Source organism: Sardina pilchardus, chromosome 10 (assembly GCF_963854185.1).
Source record: "Sardina pilchardus chromosome 10, fSarPil1.1, whole genome shotgun sequence".
Classification (NCBI taxonomy): Eukaryota; Metazoa; Chordata; class Actinopteri; order Clupeiformes; family Clupeidae; genus Sardina; species Sardina pilchardus.
Window position 1 is genome coordinate 8,530,080 of NC_085003.1, and position 7,167 is coordinate 8,537,246.

The 7,167-nt window shown below is 39.6% G+C and overlaps 1 long non-coding RNA gene across 1 annotated transcript in view; it reads right to left on the minus strand.

Annotated features, from left to right (window-relative positions):
* LOC134094482 (uncharacterized) overlaps window positions 1-6,041 on the minus strand; it is a 44,850-nt gene extending 38,809 nt beyond the window's left edge. The window contains exon 1 of the long non-coding RNA XR_009940444.1: window positions 5,846-6,041. This is a non-coding gene — a long non-coding RNA (uncharacterized LOC134094482). The remainder of the gene's footprint in view (window positions 1-5,845) is intronic.
* Window positions 6,042-7,167: the final 1,126 nt, after the last annotated feature.

Sequence of the window (7,167 nt, forward strand, 5' to 3'; positions counted from 1 at the left end):
TACCCCTTTCAGGGTTTTAAGAGTTTTCATATAAATTAGAGCAGCAAGTGTTATAGACATTAGTGGTTGACATATTGGGAGAAATTCCAGGGAATTTGAAGTCAGCACAAATACACATTACTCTTGCCTCTAGCATATCTGAAGGTAGCTTAGACATAAAGTAGGACTATCAAAGATTAAACATATAAACTCAGGTTTGTTTGAATGCAACAGAGCCTTTGATGTCAAAAAAGTTATATTATGACGAACATTTGGTTCAAACCTACAGCGCATTAACAAGGCCTTCTTGGGAGGGTGTTAACATTCTTTCAAAAACAAAAAAGTCATTTTTTTGTGGATTAAGTCCCAAACATCTGACGCTTAGACAGCATCTGCCTCTGATGATTTTAATAGCAGAGGGCATGCTGAGCCATTTTCAACCCATAAAATGGTGATTTTATAGTATTCAGTATTAACACCACTTGGGCTCTTTTTTTAAATATTTACTACAAAAACAATTGATCTGGTCCAATATTGAGTTAGAACACTATAAACAGCACTAGCAAAACAGCTATTCAATACAACCCTACAAGCATGCATATCAAAGTAAACCACTTGTTTTCACAACTGACAGTCCTAAAAGTTATCATAGGTGTCTGACAAATTGGAAAGTACAGTGATACACATGTGTCTGTTTACCTCAATATCTGTAAGGAAACTTTAGAAAATTACTGTTTGTACAGCATTCCCCAGAGGATTAACTAAAGTGAAGGAAGTAAACAGTAGTTTGATCCTCTTCACTGATGAACACCTGACCCCTAATGCATCTAATAAAAACATATTAGAGGCAACAGTGGGAAAAGCATCCCAGACCAATAACATCGAAACTACTGGTACAGACTAAACTATACTGTAATAGTGCACAAACTATAGTTCTAGTTCCATAGCCATAGTCAAAATCACTCATAAATTATGTATGTAAATGACACAGGTAATCCACTTAACACTCTAATTTGTGTAATCAGTAATCATAACACAATGCAGTTAAAGCCCATAGCATTAACGTTGGCCCCCAATAGTTACCAAATTGTCTGTACCCCTCGGCATCAGGCCCTTACCAATTTGGCCTACTGCAGACACCAATTTCATTACCACCTCTTTTGACCAACATAAGACCTCACTACAATGAATAGCTTCCTCAAAGTGTTTAATCACCACTTTATAAATGAAAATTGATACGTGGAAATCAAAGTTGTGTGCAACGTTGTGAAAGTCTTAACTTAGCAAGACCTCACAATAACCCCAAATCACATCCTAGTTCAGACTAGCCTTTACAATTCACACTTTACTACTGAATGTAAAAACATGCATTCCTGGCATTGTGTTGCTTTAAATTGCTACTGAAACTACTCACTCTGATGCTAATATTATTTTAATAGGGCATAACCTTCGAAGTCGAATACTAATGTATTATGGAAAGAAGGGGGAAGCAGTCATTCAGGGCACCAATGCCAGAGTGGTTGGTGAACTTCCGGTTTTTAAAGGGCCATTGCGGCAAACACAAAGGCAACGGCAGCCATAGCCGCCGTGGCCGCCGTGAAATTTCAGCCCTGGTTGCAGCAGTAAAAATGTATAAAAGTCGTTACATTGGTATAATGATAATCAGGCTAATCACTAACTAGCTATTCCCGAGTCTACTAGCTCATAATGTACACAGCCTACATGTACTTTAAACATTATTATGGCTAATGGTGGCTGAGAGGCTAACTTAATTTTCCTCATATGGTGGCAACACCATGCGGCGGGCACATTACACGCTGCTTTGCGGCATGTCAAGTTCAGCAGCATCCTGCATTAATTTAGACTTGACAATAGTACAATTCTTATAGTTTCATGGAAAGAGGGTTTTTTTTTCTTCACTGCCGAGTTCTGTATCTGGCTGTCACTAATTGACAGAGATATACTGTATCCCTCTGGCTTTCAGAATAGTTTATCAATATATAGTTTATTATAATTTAGTTTTAAAGGACAAAAAATGACAGCAACTTCAGACTGTTTTGCATTCCTATTTTGAGTTATGCTCATTGCAATAGCAGAGGGAGGTAGGATAGCTGTATGGTCCCATACCCCTATAGTATGACCAGCACTTTTCAACCAAACTGATGCCTGTGCCTGTTCTCACAAAATAATTTCCATGTGGGCATTGACACATTTGCTTTTGTGACTATTTGAAACAGAAATGGTGAGCAGAATGTACCACACCTTAAATGGGCGCTCCTCTGTTTGGAACTTTCTGCCTGTCTGAGTCGAAGCTACAAAATCACTTTTTTTGGAATTTAACCCAGTTTCACTAAATCCCTTCGGCCAAACGTAGAGGAGAAATCTTTGAAACCAAGCTCTGCAATCAGGACCAATCAGAACTGACTTTGTTGCTGCAACTCTATACACAAGGGAAGCAGCCAATAAAATGGCAGAACCACTTTCCCTACCCACCGACACACATAGCCCGCCTCTAAGGTGCCCTTTCCGCACATGAGACAATCAAAGCCTGTGAAAGGCTATCATGGAGGTAGTCATTCATTATAATTAGGCCTGTTGCCATCCCAGAGCTGTCATAATTCGGACGCTTACAGGCCAGCTGCTGCCGGAGTCCAGTGGCTCCTAATTGCGGAGGCCACTCCTCCCTTCTCCTCCCTACAGATGAGGCCACCACATTATTTGTGAGCGAGAGAGAGAGAGAGAGAGAGATGGCCACAAAATGAAACATGCTCACTCACTAGTTTGCGTTCCAATTTAGGTAAAACACATGCGAAATGAAACAAAGACACAAGAGAGCCGGTTGCTACCTTGACAAGAGACAGGGTTTTCTATTTATCTATTTTTTTTAAAAAAGGATGATAGTTGCATTTTATCAGGTATGGATATTATTGCCTTATGAAAAGAAACATGCTATCAAATATCTATTATGACCTCTACTATTATTTGTATGAATACTGCTATAAAAGTGAAAGTCCATACAATGCTGAAGTTATCTGGATTTATACTATACACCATGTAATCAGCAACACAAAAGGTTAAAGGGTTCAAGGTTATTTCCAAGTAACAGGCATCCTTGTTTTGTGAATTATTTTGAGTACACCACAGTGGGATTGTCTGGCAGAAGATCAGAAATGCTGCTAAATTAGCTTATAACATAACAGATGATTACTAAAATATGCAAAACCACAAAAACTCACATATACACAAGACAGTCGACTACAATTGAGTCGTGTACTTCCTAGTGAAATCTAGTGGAAAAAACTGTTCACACGACCCCCTTCAAACTATACCCCACCACGAGCTTCTATGCAGTGCAAACTCAACGCAGAGAAACAGCTCAGATCCCGGTGGGATTCAGAACTAAACAGGAAGGAATGGCAGAAATCTACAGAGATTTGTTTTATTTGCTTACAGGACATGGTTGACTCAGGAACTGGCTTTGCCTGCTGTATCTTTAAAGGACCTGAAGTTTTCTTGGCAGTTAAATGAAGAACTGCGAGTTCAGCCAAAATAGACAATAAAGCAGAAAGGGGTAACATGCCAAAATGCAAGGGCAATTCAGTCCAGCGGCTCATTTTTCCAAAATGATTCACACTGGAAAGAAAAGCATTTCCCTGTCCTCAGATGAACTCTGTGTGCTCTCCATCAACTCCTACAAGGAAACACTGAGGGAGGGGACAGCCCTCGCTCTCTCTCTCACGCGCGCGCTCTCTCTCTCTCTCTCGTGCTCTCTCTCTCTGTCTCTCTGTCTCTGTCTCTCTCTCTCTCTCTGTCTCTATCTCTCTCTCTCTCTCACACACACACACACACACACACACACACACTCACACACACTCACACACATAAACACACGCGCACGCGCACACACACACACACACACACACACAGTGAGGGCGACTGAGAGAGGGAGGGGAGACAGAAAAAGGGAGGGAGCCTTCACTGCAAATTCTTTGCTTTTGCTCTCTGCAGAATTAGGTCATGCACATAAAAGCCGTAAACGCAAAGATAAACATCCAGTCTATTCAAAAGACCATTTCAAAGAAAACAGGAAGAAAACACTGGGAATTTCAACGCGGGAGCGACGCACAGTAAAATACAGTAAAAGGTTGTTTTATATCACTGTAAAACAAGGTCATATTTGGCCTCTCTGCAATCATAACTTTGTGTACTCACTGACTCAATAGCCCAAACCAGCTCGGCTCAGCCCAGCCTGACCAGACCACATGACAGCCTTCTCAGGAACAGCTGGGCTCGACTCTGCTGCTCAGCAGAAATGGCAGCATTTGGAGCCGTTGGCAGCAGTTGGAGTCATTGTTATCATTGCCCTGTCACCTTAGCTAACACTGCCCAGAAGCTAGCAGGCTTACTGTACAAGTAGCAAGTTTACAAGCAGTGTGAAAAATAGAATGAAAAAATAATGGTACTAAGATTTCATTGCAGAGAGCAGAACAAACGTTGGTGTATCACAGTATCTTAATCAAATCAGTCTTGTTATCATATAAGACAATAATCAAGTCACAGTGTTTTGATACAGTATTTGGCAGATTTGGGGAACAACATACATCTATCAGTTGGCTGCAAAACTTCACATTAAGTAGAATAAGTACCAAAAGTAAGTATGTGTACAGTATATGAAAGTAGCCTATTAATTATTCTTAAGTATTCTTAAATCTACTCTGATCATATCACCTTGTAAACCTACACTGATTCAGTGGGTGAAGATGGGGAGGAAAGCACTATAGAAAGTTCTAGACTTTTGTAACTATCACAGAAGAGGGCCTGATTTTTTTCACTGCAACACATGTGGTGCATCTCCCAGCCTCCCAGCAAGACTCTAATTACACCACCACTACAGCAAGGACAAAACAAGGACTCCACATATAAAACAAATATATGAATATGTGTATTTTTTTGGTGTTTTTTGTTGGTGTTCTCTGACCATTTACTAGGCAGCTTATGTAGCGAGACTACATGTGATAGCTTATATCTGTTGTTTAAACAACTAGACAACAATACAAAAAATGGAGTGGATGCATTATCATTTTATCTTCACAGAGTCGGTCACAGTCGGTCAAGAAACAGCACTGATCACTCTTTAGAAAAATCAGACTTAAGATTTTTCAGTTTTGGTTTATAAAAGTGTGGCAACTGCCAAAATCCTATTCACATCCAACCTTATATGGTGACAAAGCAAAAGTATTATGATTCAGTGCTAGCACAAGACTATTCAAGGGTAAAAACATATAGCAACATGACCTACAATGGACTATTCAGCAGCATGAAAATAAATTAGTGACACCTCTACCTTGTCAATAAATAAATAATGATTAAAAACAAACAAACATGTATCTCCACCTCTGTTATAATATAGCCTTACTTCAGCCAAGTTCACACTTAAAGAATAGGCATTCCCATATGGCCCAACACTGTATTGTACACATATGGTTAGCCTACTGAATCGAGTTGAATATAGTTTTTTTTTTTAAAAAAGTTTATCAGAACACAAGACTCATTTGAAGACTATAAAAAGGGATGTCTATACCTTGTACTGATTGTCAGTGTAAGCTATCTGGGGTGTAGATAACAGCTATCTGTCGTCACGTTTGTTACAACTCAATAAATCATTTCTTTCAGTTCCATCACGAACTCAGCCGTCACCTATGTTTCACATAATTTGGCGTTTATTATTAATAATATTTGCCATTAAATATAATATCTTCGCTTCAGTTGTATTGTTGCAAACAAGACTCAAAACCCTCTTGGTGGTGTAGCTCTAGAGTAAAAGAGATAAGGAATGGATACTAGGTTAATCAATCAGAACACTCACCCTCAAAGGAGTATCGAAGTTTCTTCTGTTTAATTTCCTCCATGCGCGCGAATGAAGACTAGCCATTCGACATCTGAATGTGCCTCTTTAAAAATAGAAAGGGCAGTCTCTCTCCCAGGATTTGTCCAGTTTCAACTTCAAGTGTAAATCTTGCAGCGGGAGGTATTTTCACCATCCAAGACATCACAGCGAAAACAAAGCGTCTTGGCTAAAGACGTCTAACCCAGATTCGTGCCTCGGCCGTTGGTGCATAACGTGTGTGACAACTAGCCAGTTGAAGACATTTAGAGATCCGTGACATACAAAGAAATGTAGGTCCAATTCTGAAAGTTTAAATCCCGGATAAGCTTTTCATCTATTGTCTCATCTGCTACGTATCAACCCAGTAAACAGACAGAAGCAGCACGATATTGCGAAGGGTTCATTTAAGGTGAGCCGATAGGTGTTTGCATAGGCTGGAGGCACACGTGAAATAGACTTTAATTTCCCTTTCTCGTTGTTTTTAAAATGATTTATTCCTTTGGCGCTGAACGGCATGAACCACATCTTTTAGTGGTTTTAGACCGCAAAATGCGTAATGAATTGCACAGTCGCCAATACGTTTTACTGCGGATATTTTTTTTCTGTGAAAACTGAGGAAGTCTGTAGCCTACTGTATGTGTTGAGTCACACGAGCGTTTAATATTCACGTCCTCGTCTGAAATAGGCCTATTCAATGTTGTAGGCTAATGTTCTGATTTTGTTGATCGCCAGCACCATTTAGATTCATGTACATTCATGTGCCCCGGTTAACCATAAATTAGGTAACTTAGGTAAAGTAATGGGTAAGCATGGGCAAGACTAGCCTACATGTAGGCCCACATACATATATTTTCATTAAACTTACGTAGCAGACTTAAACCTGTGGCTTTGCTGTAGCCTATCACTTATTTGCCTGTCCCTATAACGCGTGCCTCAGTCTCTGCACGTGTTGGTAAAGTAAGGGGGGGTTAGTGGCAGATCTTACAGAGGCTTAGACATTTTGATTTGCAATGAATTTAACCTTTGTGCAGGAAACGTGTAATTCAGCAAGATGTAAGACTGATATGTTAAGCTATATCACTAAATGCAGACGTGTGTGTTAAACATTTAGCTTCCAGTTAATTCCAGGCACATTACTATGAAGATGGCATGTACAATATCATTCACAAGTTGTTTTATATGGGTTTATTAAAGGTGGTAGCTACTTTGACTCACAATAACACATTTTCAATAACAGTTACTTGGTAACAATTTCAGGGAAGATACATGATTGTTACAGTGATTGTCTAAGCTAGACTTTA